The 17653-nt window shown below is 49.1% G+C and overlaps 1 long non-coding RNA gene across 1 annotated transcript in view; it reads left to right on the top strand.

Annotated features, from left to right (window-relative positions):
* The first annotated feature begins 4291 nt into the window (after nucleotides 1–4291).
* The window catches only part of LOC141277392 (uncharacterized), a 95054-nt gene continuing 81692 nt past the window's right edge, over nucleotides 4292–17653 (top strand). Inside the window, exon 1 of the long non-coding RNA XR_012328723.1 lies at nucleotides 4292–4365. This is a non-coding gene — a long non-coding RNA (uncharacterized lncRNA). The remainder of the gene's footprint in view (nucleotides 4366–17653) is intronic.

The following is a 17653-nucleotide window of genomic DNA, read 5'->3' as shown; positions in this document are numbered from 1 at the left end:
ATGTCATCTGCAAACAGTGACAGCTTTACTTCTTCTTTTCCGATTTGGATTCCTTTTATTTCCTTTTCTTCTCTGATTGCTGTGGCTAAAACTTCCAAAACTATGTTGAATAAGAGTGGTGAGAGTGGGCAACCTTGTCTTGTTCCTGATCTTAGTGGAAATGCTTTCAGTTTTTCACCATTGAGGATGATGTTTGCTGTGGGCTTGTCATATATGGCCTTTATTATGTTGAGGAAAGTTCCCTCTATGCCTACTTTCTGCAGGGTTTTTATCATAAATGGGTGTTGAATTTTGTCAAAAGCTTTCTCTGCATCTATTGAGATGATCATATGGTTTTTCTCCTTCAGTTTGTTAATATGGTTTATCACATTGATAGATTTGCGTATATTGAAGAATCCTTGCATTCCTGGAATAAACCCCACTTGATCATGGTGTATGATCCTTTTAATGTGCTGTTGGATTCTGTTTGCTAGTATTTTGTTGAGGATTTTTGCATCTATGTTCATCAGTGATATTGGCCTGTAGTTTTCTTTCTTTGTGACATCCTTGTCTGGTTTTGGTATCAAGGTGATGGTGGCCTCGTAGAAGGAGTTTGGGAGTGTTCCTCCCTCTGCTATATTTTGGAAGAGTTTGAGAAGGATAGGTGTTAGCTCTTCTCTAAATGTTTGATAGAATTCGCCTGTGAAGCCATCTGGTCCTGGGCTTTTCTTTGTTGGAAGATTTTTAATCACAGTTTCAATTTCAGTGCTTGTGATTGGTCTGTTCATATTTTCTATTTCTTCCTGATTCAGTCTTGGCAGGTTGTGCATTTCTAAGAATTTGTCCATTTCTTCCAGATTGTCCATTTTATTGGCATAGAGTTGCTTGTAGTAATCTCTCATGATCTCTTTTATTTCTGCAGTGTCAGTTGTTACCTCTCCTTTTTCATTTCTAATTCTATTGATTTGAGTCTTCTCCCTTTTTTTCTTAATGAGTCTGGCTAGTGGTTTATCTATTTTGTTTATCTTCTCAAAGAACCAGCTTTTAGTTTTATTGATCTTTGCTATTGTTTCCTTCATTTCTTTTTCATTTATTTCTGATCTGATTTTTATGATTTCTTTCCTTCTGCTAGCTTTGGGGTTTTTTTGTTCTTCTTTCTCTAATTGCTTGAGGTGCAAGGTTAGGTTGTTTATTCGAGATGTTTCCTGCTTCTTAAGGTGGGCTTGTATTGCTATAAACTTCCCCCTTAGAACTGCTTTTGCTGCATCCCACAGGTTTTGGGTCGTTGTGTCTCCATTGTCATTTGTTTCTAGGTATTTTTTGATTTCCTCTTTGATTTCTTCAGTGATCACTTCATTATTAAGTAGTGTATTGTTTAGCCTCCATGTGTTTGTATTTTTTACAGATCTTTTCCTGTAATTGATATCTAGTCTCATGGCGTTGTGGTCAGAAAAGATACTTGATACAATTTCAATTTTCTTAAATTTACCAAGGCTTGATTTGTGACCCAAGATATGATCTATCCTGGAGAATGTTCCATGAGCACTTGAGAAAAATGTGTATTCTGTTGTTTTTGGATGGAATGTCCTATAAATATCAATTAACTCCATCTCGTTTAATGTATCATTTAAAGCTTGTGTTTCCTTATTTATTTTCATTTTGGATGATCTGTCCATTGGTGAAAGTGGGGTGTTAAAGTCCCCTACTATGAATGTGTTACTGTCGATTTCCCCTTTTATGGTTGTCAGTATTTGCCTTATGTATTGAGGTGCACCTATGTTGGGTGCATAAATATTTACAATTGTTATATCTTCCTCTTGGATCGATCCCTTGATCATTATGTAGTGTCCTTCTTTGTCTCTTCTAATAGTCTTTGTTTTAAAGTCTATTTTGTCTGATATGAGAATTGCTACTCCAGCTTTCTTTTGGTTTCCATTTGCATGAAATACCTTTTTCCATCCCCTTACTTTCAGTCTGTATGTGTCTCTAGGTCTGAAGTGGGTCTCTTGTAGACAGCAAATATATGGGTCTTGTTTTTGTATCCATTCAGCCAATCTGTGTCTTTTGGTGGGAGCATTTAGTCCATTTACATTTAAGGTAATTATTGATATGTGTGTTCCTATTCCCATTTTCTTAATTGTTTTGGGTTCGTTATTGTAGGTCCTTTCCTTCTTTTGTGTTTCTTGCCTAGAGAAGTTCCTTTAGCAGTTGTTGTAGAGCTGGTTTGGTGGTGCTGAACTCTCTCAGCTTTTGCTTGTCTGTAAAGGTTTTAATTTCTCCATCAAATCTGAATGAGATCCTTGCTGGGTAGAGTAATCTTGGTTGCAGGTTTTTCTCCTTCAACACTTTCAATATGTCCTGCCACTCCCTTCTGGCTTGCAGAGTTTCTGCTGAAAGATCAGCTGTTAACCTTATGGGGATTCCCTTGTGTGTTATTTGTTGTTTTTCCCTTGCTGCTTTTAATATGTTTTCTTTGTATTTAATTTTTGACAATTTGATTAATATGTGTCTTGGCGTATTTCTCCTTGGATTTATCCTGTATGGGACTCTCTGTGCTTCCTGGACTTGATTAACGATTTCTTTTCCCATATTAGGGAAGTTTTCAACTATAATCTCTTCAAATATTTTCTCAGTCCCTTTCTTTTTCTCTTCTTCTTCTGGAACCCCTATAATTCGAATGTTGGTGCGTTTAATGTTGTCCCAGAGGTCTCTGAGGCTGTCCTCAGTTCTTTTCATTCTTTTTTCTTTATTCTGCTCTGCAGTAGTTATTTCCACTATTTTATCTTCCAGGTCACTTATCCGTTCTTCTGCCTCAGTTATTCTGCTATTGATCCCATCTAGAGTACTTTTAATTTCATTTATTGTGTTGTTCATCATTGCTTGCTTCATCTTTAGTTCTTCTAGGTCCTTGTTAACTGATTCTTGCAATTTGTCCATTCTATTGTCCATTCTATCTCCAAGATTTCGGATCAACCTTACTATCATTATTCTGAATTCTTTTTCAGGTAGACTGCCTATTTCCTCTTCATTTGTTAGGTCTGGTGGGTTTTTATCTTGCTCCTTCATCTGCTGTGTGTTTTTCTGTCTTTTCATTTTGCTTATCTTACTGTGTTTGGGGTCTCCTTTTTTGCAGGCTGAAGGTTCGTAGTTCCTGTTGTTTTTGGTGTCTGTCCCCAGTGGCTAAGGTTGGTTCAGTGGGTTGTGTCGGCTTCCTGGTGGAGGGTACTAGTGCCTGTGTTCTGGTGGATGAGGCTGGATCTTGTCTTTCTGGTGGGCAGGTCCACGTCTGGTGGTGTGTTTTGGGGTGTCTGTAGACTTACTATGATTTTGGGCAGCCTCTCTGCTAATGGGTGGGGTTGTGTTCCTGTCTTGCTAGTTGTTTGGCATAGGATGTCCAGCACTGTAGCTTGCTGGTCGTTGAGTGAAGCTGGGTGCTGGCGTTGAGATGGAGATCTCTCGGAGATTTTTGCTGTTTGATATTATGTGCAGCTGGGAGGCCTCTTGTGGACCAGTGTCCTGAAGTTGGCTCTCCCACCTCAGAGGCACAGCACTGAGTCCTGGCTGCAGCACCAAGAGCCTTTCATCCACAGGGCTCCTTAATTTGGGATGATTCGTTGTCTATTCAGGTATTCCACAGATGCAGGGTATATCAAGTTGATTGTGGAGCTTTAATCCGCTGCTTCTGAGGCTGCTGGGAGAGATTTCCCTTTCTCTTCTTTGTTCTGACAGTTCCCAGGGGCTCAGCTTTGGATTTGGACCCGCCTGTGCGTGTAGGTCGCCGGAGGGCGTCTGTTATTTGCTCAGACAGGACGAGGTTAAAGGAGCCGCTGATTCGGAGGCTCTGGCTCACCCAGGCCGGGGGGTAGGGAGGGTCACGGAGTGCGGGGCGGGCCTGCAGCGGCAGAGGCCGGCGTGACGCTGCAGCCTGAGGCGCGCCGTGCGCTCTCCCGGGGAGCCGTCCCTGGATCCCGGGACCCTGGCAGTGGCGGGCTGCACAGGCTCCCCGGAAGGGCGTGTGGCCAGTGACCCGTGTTCGCACACAGGCCTCCTGGCGGCGGCAGCAGCGGCCTTAGCGTCCCATGTCCGTCTCTGGGCTCTGCACTCTTAGCCGCGGCTCGCGCCCGTCCCTGGAGCTCTCTCAAGCAGCGTTCTTAATCCCCTCTCCTCGTGCACCAGGAAACAAAGAGGGACGTAAAAGTCTCTTGCCTCTTCGGCAGGTCCAGACCCCTCCCCGGACTCTCTCCCGGCCAGCCGCGGCGCACCAACGCCCTGCAGGCTGTGTTCACGCCGCCAACCTCAGTCCTCTCCCGGCGCTCCGACAAAAGCCGGAGCCTCAGCTCCCAGTCCCGCCCGCCCCGGCGGGCGAGCAGACAAGCCTCTCGGCTGGTGAGTGCCGGTCGGCCCGATCCTCTGCGCTGGAATCTGTCCGCTTTGCCCTCCGCACCCCTGTTGCTGTGCTCTCCTCCGCGGCTCCCAAGCTCCCCCACTCCGCCTCCCGAAGTCTCCACCCGCGAAGGGGCTTCCTAGTGTGTGGACACTTTTCCTCCTTCACAGCTCTCTCCCGCTGGTGCAGGACCCGTCCCTATCCTTTTGTCTCTGTTTAGTTTTTTCTTTTGCCCTAACCAGGTACGTGGGGGGTTCCTTGCCTTTTGGGAGGTCTGAGGTCTTCTGCCAGCGTTCAGTAGGTGTTTTGTAGGAGTTGCTCCACGCGTAGATGTATTTCTGGTGTATCTGTGGAGAGGAAGGTGATCTCCGCGTCTTACTCTTCTGCCATCTTCCCGGAAGTCTCTCTGTTACTCTTTTGAAGGTGGTACTTTGGTTCTAATTTAACCTTGTTTTCCTTCTGCTTCTTGAATGGGTCCTTCAGTCTTGTCTTGGAGGCAGCAGAGGTGGGAGGCTGAGGAGGAGGGGGAGAGAGAAGAGAGTATGATGCTGGAACCCAGAGGCAGGAGGCCTGGCTTCTGAAGCCCATCTTTGCATATCTCTTTATAATTCACCAATAGTTTTCACTTTCTTCACCTCCTTTTTTCCCCCATCTATAGAATGGAGGTTATCAACATGTGTGAAGTTTTATTTTCACTTTACAGAAGAGAAAAAGTATGACTTAGAGAGGTAAAGTTGGTTGCTCAGAGTGACACAGCTAGAAAGAAGTAGAGCTGAATTCTAATCCTGATGTGTAGGCCCCTATTTAGGGCCTTTACCATTTTCCCAGGGCTGCTGGTGACCCTGGGTGAGTTCTCCTCTCTGGCCCTCAGTTCTCTTGCCTGGAAATGAGGTGCTGACCCTAGACCATCCCTGAAGCCCCTTCAAGCCTGGGTTTCTTGTCCCCAGGTGGAGCCCAGGTCTTTCTGGTCCTCAGATGGGAGGAGGAAACCTCTCAAAGTCTCTGGCTCAGTTGTTGATGGAAGACTTCTGCCTCAGCTTCACTGTGCCTTTGGAGTCTTGGGCCCTGGAAGCTGAGTGTCGTACTTAATTATTCAGAAACCCGTATATCCTCTGTAAGCAAGAAATCTACTTCGACAGGCAAGAAATGCCACAAATTGTTTCTTGCTCTTTGCTTCAATTCTGGAGTGGGAAGCAGGGGTTGGGAGTCGTCTCTGGCTGCCCGAGGTAAGTTCATGTTCACTTTTGGGTATGAACACTCCTATCTTATCCAGCTGTGTTAGGGCCAGGGTGGCCTATGGGTCAGGGGCAGGGGAGGCAGTCCCATGACCCAGGTCCCCATTCTCCCCATAGATCTGCTGAGGAGCTTTTGGAGATCAGTTATCCTCTTCGAGCTTCAGCTTTCTCATCTGAAAAATGGGTTCACATACACTCTGCCCTGTAAGGACAGTGAGGTTGTGAAGATCACGCAGGACCTGAGAGAATTCCTGAATTCGAGGAGTTAAAGAATGTTAGTGATGGGATTCATCTGGTCCCTCTTCTGACCTGGGGCTTGGCAGGGTGGGAGGGAGGAAAGCTGCAGGAGAATGGACAGAGATGCTCTTGTTTCAGAAGTTTTCAGAGAAGCAGGATGCTCAGCCACCCCTCCTATCATTCCTGAGATTTCTTCTTGCATGGGCTCTTGGGGAGATTCTACATCATCTTAGCATGGGGTCTTTGGGTCAAGATGGTAGGCAGTTGCTTTTGACTCACCAGGCCAGACAGAAAGTGAGGAGAAAACCAAGTGCTTACTATGTGTTGGTCACTGGGCTGTGGACTTTCCTGAGTTCTTTATTCTCTTTCAGCCACTTTGTGTGGCACGGATTATTTTGCCCATTTTACAGATGAAAAGACTGAGGCTTAGCAAAATTGTCACTTGCATTAGGTCACATAGTGGCAAATAGCAGAGCAAGGATTTGATCTGAGGTACATGTGTCCCCTAGCTCCCTTTCCTGTCAAATTGTGGAGCATTGTCAGGAAAGTCGGCTTTCCAGGTGGAAAATAACTTGAATGGCATCCCAGAGCCCTGGCTCTCTGCACTGATGCAGCTCAGTCAGAGTCAGCTGTTGGTCCTTGGTCAGTCATCCTTGTCTTGGTTCCTTGTCTCTATGGTTGGACATGGGCCAGGTCATTGGTCTTGGAGTCGGAACTCTAAGAGGAGGGAAGAGCGCCCCTGGTGGTGGTAGTGTGTGGGCACCATGCAGCCTCTCACCATCATGGATACCTCTACTATACCCCTGCCTCTCCTTTCACCAGGCCAGTGGACTCCTGGCCACATGAGGCTGCTGGTCCAAAGAATTTCTCAAGCTGGGGTCATGGCACCACTCACTAACCAATTATTAATTCAGTCACTTAGGCATACGTTTGACCAGCAGGTAGTAAGCCTAAGTCAGGCTCTAGGCTCAGCTCTGGGCTGTGTGTGTGTGTTTGTACATGCATACACTAAGATGTGCCAGAGACTCAGTCTCCCAGGGAGGCAGCCTTGCTCTAGGGGCTGGGGTAGCAGCCTGAACTGGACAGAGCAAGGAAGGCATGATTAGTTCTTCAGTAGGAGTGGTGCAGAGGGGTTATCAGAGAAGCCAGCCCTCCCCTCACTGCAAAGCCTGCCTGGGGGGGATTTATTTAAAATGCAGTAGGTCTACCTACTGTAGACCACGCCCTGCCTTAGGCACTGAGTGAGGATTCAAAGATAATTCAGACCCTGTGGTCTCTACATTTGGGTGGTCAGGCCCCCTCCCGCTGAGACATCAGCAAGGTATCCTTCCTGTTGGAGGAGATACTTTCCAACCCATCCTTTGCTATGTGGACTAAGGTGGAATGTGCTTACTGTCTGGGGCTGGGGGATATTTCAGATGGGGCAAGACCAAGACAGGGAGAGCAGTTAGGTGACTACTGTGTTTGTCCAGGCAAGCAGTGACAGGGGTCCAGAGAGGCAGGTGCTGCCGGTGCTCTGCCCGTGCCCCTGGCACTCAGCATTTCAATGTACGGGGATCCAATGGCTGTCAACTCCAGCTTGCAACCTGGGACTCTGCCCCAGGGCTTTCTCTGGCTCCTGGAACTGCTCAGCCATCTCAGCAGGGCCAGAGAACACTCTCTACTAATCACTCAGAGTGAACTCACTCACTGGGCGGGATTACCCTGAGGTGTGCTCTACATTGTCTCCAGACACCCGTCCCCACCCCTAGTTGTCCTCTGTGGTAACCTGCTCATAACACATTCTGTATTGGCTTCCTTCCTCCCCTGTTTCCCAGCCCCACACTCCTACTGATGCTCCTAAATAAACATCTTGCCCTCAAATCCTTGTCCCAAGATCTGCTTCAGCGGAGCCTGACCTAAGACACATGGCCATGGAGACAGTGGGACTTGTAGTCAGACAGATCACAATGTGACCTTGGGCAAGATGCTCAGCCCTCTGAGCATCAGTGCCCCCCCCGAGAGCTGGGGGTGGTGATAATGCCATGAGGGGTTTTGAGAATTCAATGATCGAGTGCTCCTGACCCACGGAAGATGCAGAATAAATGGGAGCTATTATGATTGTTATCTAATTGTGAAAAATTGGAAAACAATCTAGATGTCCAGTTATTAGCACAGTGTCAGTTGGGCTGGAAAGGGGGTGGTGGAAGGTGAGGTGGGTGGGAAGCTCTTGAGACAAGTCAGGTCCAGATGTGAGAGTGGAGGAGGAGGAGAGCTGCCTGGGCTGTTGGTTTCACATTGGTTTCAGGCCCCACAGGTCTCTGGGGGGAGTTTGGCTCCAGGAGGGATGTTCCTGATTTTTCAGAAGTGGTGATGAGGCTGGTGGGGGACCTGTGGTGCCGCACTGGCTGATAGTCCCTGAGGAATTTCCCTTTACGTCGTGAGCATCCCTAGTTTCAGAGTTCTGGTTCCCTGAGTCCACCTGCCACGGACCTGAACCCCAACACCCAGTCATGGAGCCTCATCTGATTGTCTTTCAACCCACCCGCTTTTGTGCCCAACCTTCACTGGGAAGTATTTATTACATATCAGTGTGATAAATGAAAAGTCATATTTTACTGTGAATTATCCCCAGCCCATGCGAAGCACAGATCTATAGCCTGGAGAATTATTAAGTGCTTACTACAGGAATGCTATAAAATCCTCATCATTTTCCCCACCAGCCTCTCCCACGAGGGAATGGGGAGAAAAGGGGACTGAGGAGAGAAGGGGCAGCTGCTTCAGTGGTGGGGAGGGGGATAGGGAAGCATGCCTGGGCGGACCAGTTGGATTGCTCTGCTCAGAGAAGCCACCCTGGGGTGGGATCCTGGGGTTCCTGGCTTCCTGTGTTTGGCTGTGACCTTGGGTAAGGTTCTGGGAGGCCTCAGTTTCTCTATCTATAGACAGCAGCCATGGGCAGCAATGGTTTTGGAAGCTGTAAGCCACAAGCTATATCTGATAATGGCTGATAACATAAAGTTTAGTACTGTAATGAAATAAAGCCTACGACAAAGTGAATCTGACTCACATTTCACGGAGCTGCTGAATTAATTGTACGGTGTCGAGAGCCCATACAGTTTAGTTTTTTCTCTGATTGGGAGCCCCCATTATCAACCAGGATTGCAGCAGGAAACAGATGGCACCCTCTCATTAGGATAATTCCAGGAAGGTATTAATAAAGGCACAATTTACAAAGGTGTGGGCAGGGTGTAGGGAAGCCACAAGGGATAGAGCAGTGCCTCAGGGCTAGGAACAGCTATTCCCTGGCTATACCCCTCCCTTGGGCTGCGAGAACGGGGAGAACGGAGCAGAAATCAGAAGCGAGAGGTAGCCGGGTGTGTGGTGCAGGTTGCTCCAGGGGGAGCTGTGACCTTCTGTCTGGAGGTCCTCAGGCCCAAGGTGGCCTTGCAGGGAGGCAGTGTGGGAAACAAATACTTGTCCCCTCTCCTATGTCCTGCCAGGGCTCCCACTGGCCAGACCCAACCAGGAGGCAGAGAGAGTCAGGCGGTGATGGGGTCCATGCTGGGATGAGGGCAGGGTGAGGATGGAGAGTGGATCTGAGCGGGGAGCGGAAGGGACCCAGCCAGCCCTCCATCGCAGCCAGCTGCTGCTTGAATATTTCTTTCAGGACAGGGAGCTCACGGCCTCCCTGAGGTCCGGCTGTTGGGCTGCCCTAATTACTGGGGAGTTCTTCCTTCCAGCAAACTCAAGTTGGCCTCCCTATCAGTCCTCCCCATTTAACAATGAATGCCAATAGTTACTTGGCTTTGTGTGAGAGGTAAATGGTAAACAGTGTGACTACACTAGTATCAGTTTGCTTTGCATGACCTACCACATTTTTACAGCATTTTATCTTTGCTGATTCTCCTGTATCTATAACCAACAATGATGCTGATGCTTCCACTAATTCTATGCACTACCAAAGGCTCTTGGAGGTCTGTGCTGTCACCTCAGTGCACTGGCTGAAAGACTAATAATTAGAATGAGGCTGATGTTTCAATTTGCAAAGTTCCCTGTGACCTTGTGTGAACTCCTGCTTCCCTTTATACCAGGCATGTTTTCTCCTTCTGGCCCTGAACCTGAATAGCACTTGCACAAGGTAGACCAGACATCCATCTCGACTGAAGCAGGGAAGGGGGACCATGCATGCAGACAGATCGTCCCTCAGACCGTGTGAGGTCCTTGAGATTTGTGAGGACAAGGGAGGGGCAGGGTGTGTGCCTTCACAGTTTCTTTTTCCTGGCACCTTCTTCCGGGCCACTGCTGCCTAAAACCCCACTTTCACTGACTCAGAGGATCTCAGGAATGAGAGGGACCTCAGAGGTCTGGCTGTTTTTCTGATGCAAAACCCTTGAGAGCAGGCCAGGAAGGTGGCCCAGTTTCTATTTGAATACCTCCAGGCACAGGAAGCTCACTATCTTACAAGTTAGCCTAAGGATGTTTTAGAAGCTCTGATTATTATGCAATCAAGGAGAGTCCTGGCTGTTTTTAGGGTTTTACTGCTAATGACAGGGGAAATAGAAGAGGGCAAAGAGAGTAACAAACACTTGACCCAGGCCGGTTACTACTGTGGCTTCTGCTCAGTCTTTCTTATCTTTTTCTCGGAGAAGGGCCAGGAAGGCCAGTTCACCTTCCACTCCCTCCTCAGCCTGGAGCTCAGGCTTCCCATCAGATCAAGAGCTCCACGGGGCTCCCCTCCCGAGAGCTCTGCACTTGGTGGTGACCTGGATTAACCCTCCAGGCTGCTTCTCCCGTCACCCTGGCCCCTGCTCCGTGCCAGGCCCACTTCTCTCTCTGAGGCCTGGCTTCCTCTCAAACCTCCCTAGCTTAGTCCTCCAAATTCGCATCTCTTCTGGGACCCCCAGCTGCTCCACCCCCTCTGCTCTGTGCTCCATCAGAAAGCCATGGGCTTCCAGACCAGACCCTTCACTTCTGGGGGCTGGAAAGACCTCTGGGCTCTGAGGAGACTGGGGGGCAGAAGATGCAGGAGGCTGGGCCCCATGAGCTAGTCTTTTTAATAAGTCCTTTGTCCTGTCAAGGAAGCATGGTCTTCCTCCCCATCCCACCCCACCCCCATCCTGGTGGAGCCCTGCCACCCTCCATCCTCTGCCACCACTGCACCCAGGTTGCTGGCCCATCTCTTCTTCTGCCCACACCACCCTGCCAAAATCCTTGATGTGTTTACTGCATTTAAAAAAAAAAAAAAAAAGAAACTTTAAAAATTACACAGATAATACCTGTTATTGTAGAAGAATTAGAAAATATAGGTAAGTGTAAAGAAGATAAAAGTCATCCACAATCTACTGCCCAGAGATAACCACTGTTGAAATTTTGGGTGCATATCCTTCCAGACTTATATAAAGATATTTTTCTCCTTCCAAGAATGGCATCATACCATACATGTTATTTTGCAACCTGCCTTTTCACTTGAAACATTTTCCCACGGCAATAAATATCCTCCCCAGCACTGTGGTTTATGTCTGCACAGTGTTCCGAGTGTGCGTGGCTCACCACTGGGGTTTTAATCCTTAGGGTGCTGGGGAGACTGCCCTCCCCTCCTCCATGTGTGGAGTGCACCCTCCTCCCTGGTCTGTTGAAAACTGCCCTGCTGCCCTCTGGCTTTCCCTCTTGCCCCATTTCTAGGAGCTCAGACAGGACTTGGTTTGGGAAGTGTTCTTATTCTCCCCACCTCCTCCCTCCCCATTTGCCACTCATCCTTCTTGCATTCATCCTCTATCAGTGCTGCTGTGCAGAGGTTGGCCTGGGTTCTGCTGCTCTCCTGGGACCGTGGTTGGTGTTTTGGCAGAGACTGGGGGCCAAGTGCTATTGGAATTTTCAGCTAATAGAATTTCTTACTCCCCCTTCCCTAAATGTTTGCCAGTCCAAATTGCCCCCATCTTTCAAAGGCTCAGGTCAGAAGCCACCTCCTCCAGGAAACCTTCCCTCTCCTGAATACCCACAGTATTTTGTCTTTACTCTTATCCTGGCTCTGCTACTTACTAGCTATGTGACCTTGGGCAAATTAGTGAACCTCTCTGTCCCTCAGTTTCTTCATCTGTGAAACGGGGTTAATACTAGCATCTATCTCATAGGGTTTTGCCTGGTAAGCAGTAGGTGCTCCATCACTGTTAGCTGTTAGTATTATTATAAATCTTAGCTTCTCTCCTAGACTGCAGTCTCCCTGAGAGCAGAGCCTGTGTCTTTCTCAGTCATCTCTTGGTCTCACCTGTTCTTTCCATCCCCAGGACCTAATTCAGGGCCTGGAACCTACTTAGCATGAATCATTTGTTGCATACATGAGTTCAAACCCAAATCCTGATTTTCAGACAAGGAAACTGAGGCTCGTAGAGGGGTCATGGCTTACCAGGGTCACAGAGCAAGTTGGTGGGGAAGCCAGGGGTCCTTTCTTTTGGGCCACTGCCCTTCCCACTGAATCTTCTCTGCCTGGCTGGCCTCCGCACTGACAGATCCTATCTTCTTTTAATAGCGGTTAGCTGTGTACGGAGCTATTTAAGAATATTCTTTCTGAAGGTTCTGGTGGCTGGAGAGCTCCTTCTAAGAGCCTGACTCTGTGGTCCCAGGAGGCTAGGCACCCCTCCCACCCCAGCATCCCCCCATTTCCATGATCCCCTCCCCTGAGTCCTCTGCAGGTATGGGAATGGGATGGAGCCCTTGCCCCTTACCCCGGCTCCAGCTCCAGGCCCTCCCCTCCGTCTCTGCACCTGTCTCCTGGCGGCTGAGGGCTATCATTAGGGGACACAATTAGACTGCACACTTCACTACACACAGTGGTCATGAGCCAGGCAGCTGGGGGCCGGGAGCCCAGCCGGGCTGTGGGCACATCATGGCATGGCAGAGCTGGGGTGGCAGGGAGAAACTGTGCTGCCTAGCCCAGGGGTGACTGAACTTCCTGGAGGAGGCTTGAGGTGTCCCATTGCTGGCCTTCCAGGTGTCCAGCTCAGAGCTGAGGGGACCAAGGGGTGGCTGGGCTCTGAGAGCCTCCTGGGAGCAGGGCAGGTGGTGTGTAGTGGGAGAGGGGCAGTGACCTGTCACAGCACCTTGGGCAGTGACTGCTCATCTAGTTCCTTGAAGGAGAGCCCTAGCCAGCCTGTATCCTGCGTCTCTGAGCCTGATGCCAGAGATCCCTGTCAGTGGAGTAATCCCATGGAAAGAACGTGTGCTTTGGAGTTTGTGTCTTGGTCCTGTCATTTCCTTGCTGTGTTATCTTGGGTAGGTTATTTGACCTCTCTGTACCCCAGTTTTCTCATCTGTACAATGGGGGTAACAATAGTATGACTTCATAGGTCTGTGGGGATTAAATGCAGTTATTCGTGTACCTAGCAAAACCTCAGCAAACCTTGCTTTTCTCTCATATCCTTTTTGCTTTTTGGTACTTCCCTTCCTTCTCAACAGAGTAAGAGCCCTTAGGGCCCAAAGGAAATCATAACTGCCAAGTTCTCAGGGCCCTGTCTACAACCTGCCTTGCCACCCTCTCCCCTGAGCCAGACCATGGTCCGAGAGTTCAAGCCCCTTTGCTTCTACTCTCTGCTGGCACTTCCCCCAGGGGCCGGGCTGCTGTCTTCCTGTTCATTCTCCCACGAAATTAAAGATTCCTCCCTAAGGCAAATGCCCAGTTTGGGGAGTGTTGGCTGGCATTGGGGGGCCATGGGAAGACCAGACTAGCATGCTGAGGTGGAGAAAAGGCTCCGAGATGAGTCTTCCTAGCCAGCCCCTCTCTGTGGTGTAGATCCCCAACCAAGACACACAGATGTGGTCAGCACTCAGGTGGCCAAACCCCTCCCTTTATAGGTGGAGGTAGTGGAGGCTGGAGGATGCAGTGACTTGCCCAGGGTTGAATAGCACAGTGGTGGCTGAGCTGTGACCTGGAACTAGTTTTCCCGACTCCCAGTCTGGAGCCCCTGCTGCTTCTTCATCCAGCATCCTCTGTGTGTCTCCTGTTGATCTCAAAACCCTGGGAGGATTGGGAAGTGGGGTCTCAGCCTTAACCTTGACCCCTTGCTTTGGGGGACTTGACTTCCAGGGCTGCGCTTAGGGTGTGGCTGGTGAGGCTGTGTACTGAAGTGGACTTGGGTTGCATGAGGCCCACCAGATTCAAGGCTGATGGCTTTTCAAAGGTGGTGGGGGATTTCTTGGGAGTTCTTAAATCCCTCATCTCCTGGAGACTGTCAGGGGTGTAGGGAGGGGCGGGTGTTTAGGCAGGAGGGTGCTCAGTGGTTCCTAAGTCCTGTGAAGCCCGGCTGATACTGCAGAGTTTCATCTTCCGTGTCTCATTCCAGTTCAGAAAACATGAAGATGGCCCCCACCTCCTTTGCCCCTGCCCAAGCTGGGGAAGCAGAGGTTCCCAGGGGAGAGACTTAGCCAGATTCGGCACCTCCCTGACTGCGTCAGGGGCTGGGAGGGGCATGTTCTATTTCACCACCTCCATCCTGGGAGCCACTGGCCTTAACCTTTGCTATGTAGCAGCCCTAGTGCAGGGATCACCCTCTAAGGAGACTTAGCAAGAAATAGAACGTTTAGCTCTGATGAACTTGTGCGTTGCGGAAGCTTTGTGTTTCAGAGTTCAGTGCTGTTTTAATTTTGAATCACATATGGTGGGTAAGGGTAGGGCACCAGTATCACAATCCATTCAGTGCTTGGTGCTTCCAAAGCTCTCACTCTGACTCTGAACAGATCCATTTGAGGATCACTTGACAGCTATGGATCCTCTTTCCAGAAAATTACAAGTATGTACAAACATTTGGCAGGTACTTTCAGACTTCACAATGTCCCCTTGTTTAGAACCTTTGAGTTAGAAGGTATTGCTTCCCCTGCTTTCTAAAACAGGGTGATTGACCTGCCAAAGGGATAGAGTTGGGGAAGCATGCTTTCTGTCCTTAGGAGTGCCTGGATTGATGGGGGAGACATGTCCTGTCCTGGGGGAGATCCTTGTCTGATGGGGGAGACAATTAGCACTCTCTACGAGTTCCTGGGCTGTTCATTGGATGAAGAGAAGTAAATGATTATGAAATGACCTAAACACATTGGGGGCTGAGAAAGGGCCCAAGTTGTAGGGCTGGGCAAGAGATGAGCATAATCTGGGCAGACTTCCTGGAGAAGGGATCGAGGCTGATTCAAAGAGAGATAAGAGGTAGGGAAGTCAAAGGGAGGTGGTGGGATGGGTGTGTGTCAGTATGCATGGCCAGGTGTTGGTGCAAAACTGAACCTAGCCGAGTTGCCAAAAAGGGCAAGATGCACCAACACATCTGCACTGATTTACAGGGTTCACCTTTAGGAACATCTGCTCGTTTTCTCCCCTGACAAAGGAAAAGAGTTTCAAACATAAATCCTGGAATGGCTTGGGTGGATTTTTTCCACCCCCCTCTTCCTGATTGCAGGGCCTGAGAGTGTAGAAAATGCATTGTTCTGTGTTTATCACAGCCAAGCAGAGCTTGGGGTGGCAGGCCTGACAGCTTGGTCATGTGGAGGTGACATACAGAGGTTTGGGAGAGGGCCTCGGAGAGGAAACTTGGCATTCGTCCTAAAAACACAAAGTCACACTCTTTATTTCTTATATCTTTATTTGCTGCACGGGGATAGCTTGCTTGCAGCTTGCTCCGCTGTGGGGACATGAAGCATGGCCACGGGGAGAGAGGGAGGCTGAGGGCTGGCTCACCTGGTCATCCCCAAGAAGAAGAAGCCAATGGCCCGCCTCTTGGGTTAGGCCTTGATGGCGGAGCAGGCCGGTGACCCCTGCTGTCCTGTTTTTTTCCAGGACTGTTCTGTTGCTTTAAGATTCTTCTGACAGTGGAATTCTGTGCTGCTGTGGAATCATGATCAATGCTAGGGTCTTTGATTTAGGATTGGGACAATCCAGAATTATTTCCTAACTCAAGAACTTTGAGATTAAAAAAAAAAATGAATCACAAGTTCTGTAGGATTCCTTCACCCTGTAGAGATGAGAAAGGATCCATTTCTTTCCCACATTCTGGAGTCCCCTCCAGGAGGAGGGAAAGGGAAACCTCTTGGGGTGCAATCTGTGGCTGGGAAGGGGGAAAACCCAATTGTACTTAATTCTTCTTCGATATCCTCTTGAGAGAGGGAACCCCAGAGTAAAACCCACACCCAAACATTTTCTTCTCAATTTTGAAATTCATCGCATGATTCTTCCATCAAGGAACCCATTATTTTCTTTGTAACTCACCAAGTGAAAATCGAGAATGTCTGGTCTCTCACTCTCGATCCTGGTCCCCATGGTTGGGACTGCTGATAGATTTCTTGTGCATTAAACTTGGTTTCAAGTTCCCCACTTGAGGAGTTATGGGGAGCATGGTGAGGGGGCCTAGGGAGGATCACTCATCTCATCGCTGAGCCAGCCTCATTGTTAGAAAGTCCACTCCCTCTTGCTATAGTACACCTCTATTCTTAACAGTACTATGAAGCAGTTACCTCCTAAATCCTTTATTTAAAAAGCCCATCATTTGAATACTTTTTGGAAAGTAACTATATGAGGTGAGAGACCAGGTTATGCTATAGTAACAATAGCCTGCAAATCTTTTTTTTTTTTTTTTTTTTTTTTTTACGGCACGCGGGCCTCTCACTGCTGTGGCCTCTCCCGTTGCGAAGCACAGGCTGCGGACGCGCAGGCTCAGCGGCTATGGCTCACGGGCCCAGCCGCTACGCGGCATGTGGGATCTTCCCGGACCGGGGCACGAACCCGTGTCCCCTGCATCGGCAGGCGGACTCTCAACCACTGCGCCACCAGGGAAGCCCTAGCCTGCAAATCTTAATGGCGTAACACAACTAAGATTTACTTCTAACCTCTGCAAAGTCCACTGGGAGTGTCCTCCAAGGGCCAGTTTGGCAATCTGTGCTGTTCCCATCTCAGCTCAATTCCTCCATCTCCCCACAAAGCCTTTTGGCCACAAGTGAGAAGAGACTGTGGGGCAACCACGTACCAGCTCTTCTTTGCTTTGCCCCTTTGTTACTTCTGCCCACGGTCCTTTGGCCAGAACTTGGCCTAGTAACTGCATGAAAGTTGGGAAGTATGGGGCTCCAGATGGAATGTTCCGTGAGCACCACTGTCTCTGCCAATCTCCTTTCATACTTCCTCACGCTCAGGCAGCCTGTGGTGCCCCCAGGGGACTGGGCAGAACTGCCAGCCACTCTAAAGAGAAACTACTATGGAACAATCAAAGTACAGTAGTGTGGGCTCTAGAGAGCATCTAGATCTACCTGCTCCTCTTCCTCATTTTATAGATGATTAAAGTACAGCCCAGAGATGTTCAGGGCCCGAGTCAAGGTTGCACAGCAAGTTATCAATAGCAGCAGGGCTGGCCCCAGTCAGGGTCCCCAGGGCCACCTCGTTCAGCACTCCTATCCCTACACCCTCTCATAGCCTTGTCCCAAGGGGCAGCTTGGGAGGGCAGGTGGAGGCCTGAGAGCTCACTGGGGCTGTGCAGCTCGGGGTTCTAGGGCCCAGTCCTGGCCAGCCTCCGTTGTCTGACTCCATTCATCCTCAGTATGATGGCCAATTAGTTAGCGTGCGCCATTATGCGGCCTTAACAACTACTTTAGATGCAGCCAACACGGGCGTCATGTGGCAGCTGCGATGGACGACAGCAGCAGTTGTAATTAGCAGAGAAATCGGGGAAGGACAAATGTGAGGCTTTTATAGTCAAGCAGACCTCAGAATTGAAATAACTCTGCTAATTGTGCTTCGTGTCCTTATTAACATGACTTCAGTTAGTAAATAATGAGCCCCTCTCGGCGAGTTTCTCTCCCCATCGTCTTTGGTGGCTGA

Source organism: Tursiops truncatus, chromosome 20 (assembly GCF_011762595.2).
Source record: "Tursiops truncatus isolate mTurTru1 chromosome 20, mTurTru1.mat.Y, whole genome shotgun sequence".
NCBI lineage: Eukaryota > Metazoa > Chordata > Mammalia > Artiodactyla > Delphinidae > Tursiops > Tursiops truncatus.
Note: the sequence above shows the minus strand (reverse complement) of the source record. Positions and strands in the feature narration are given on the sequence as shown.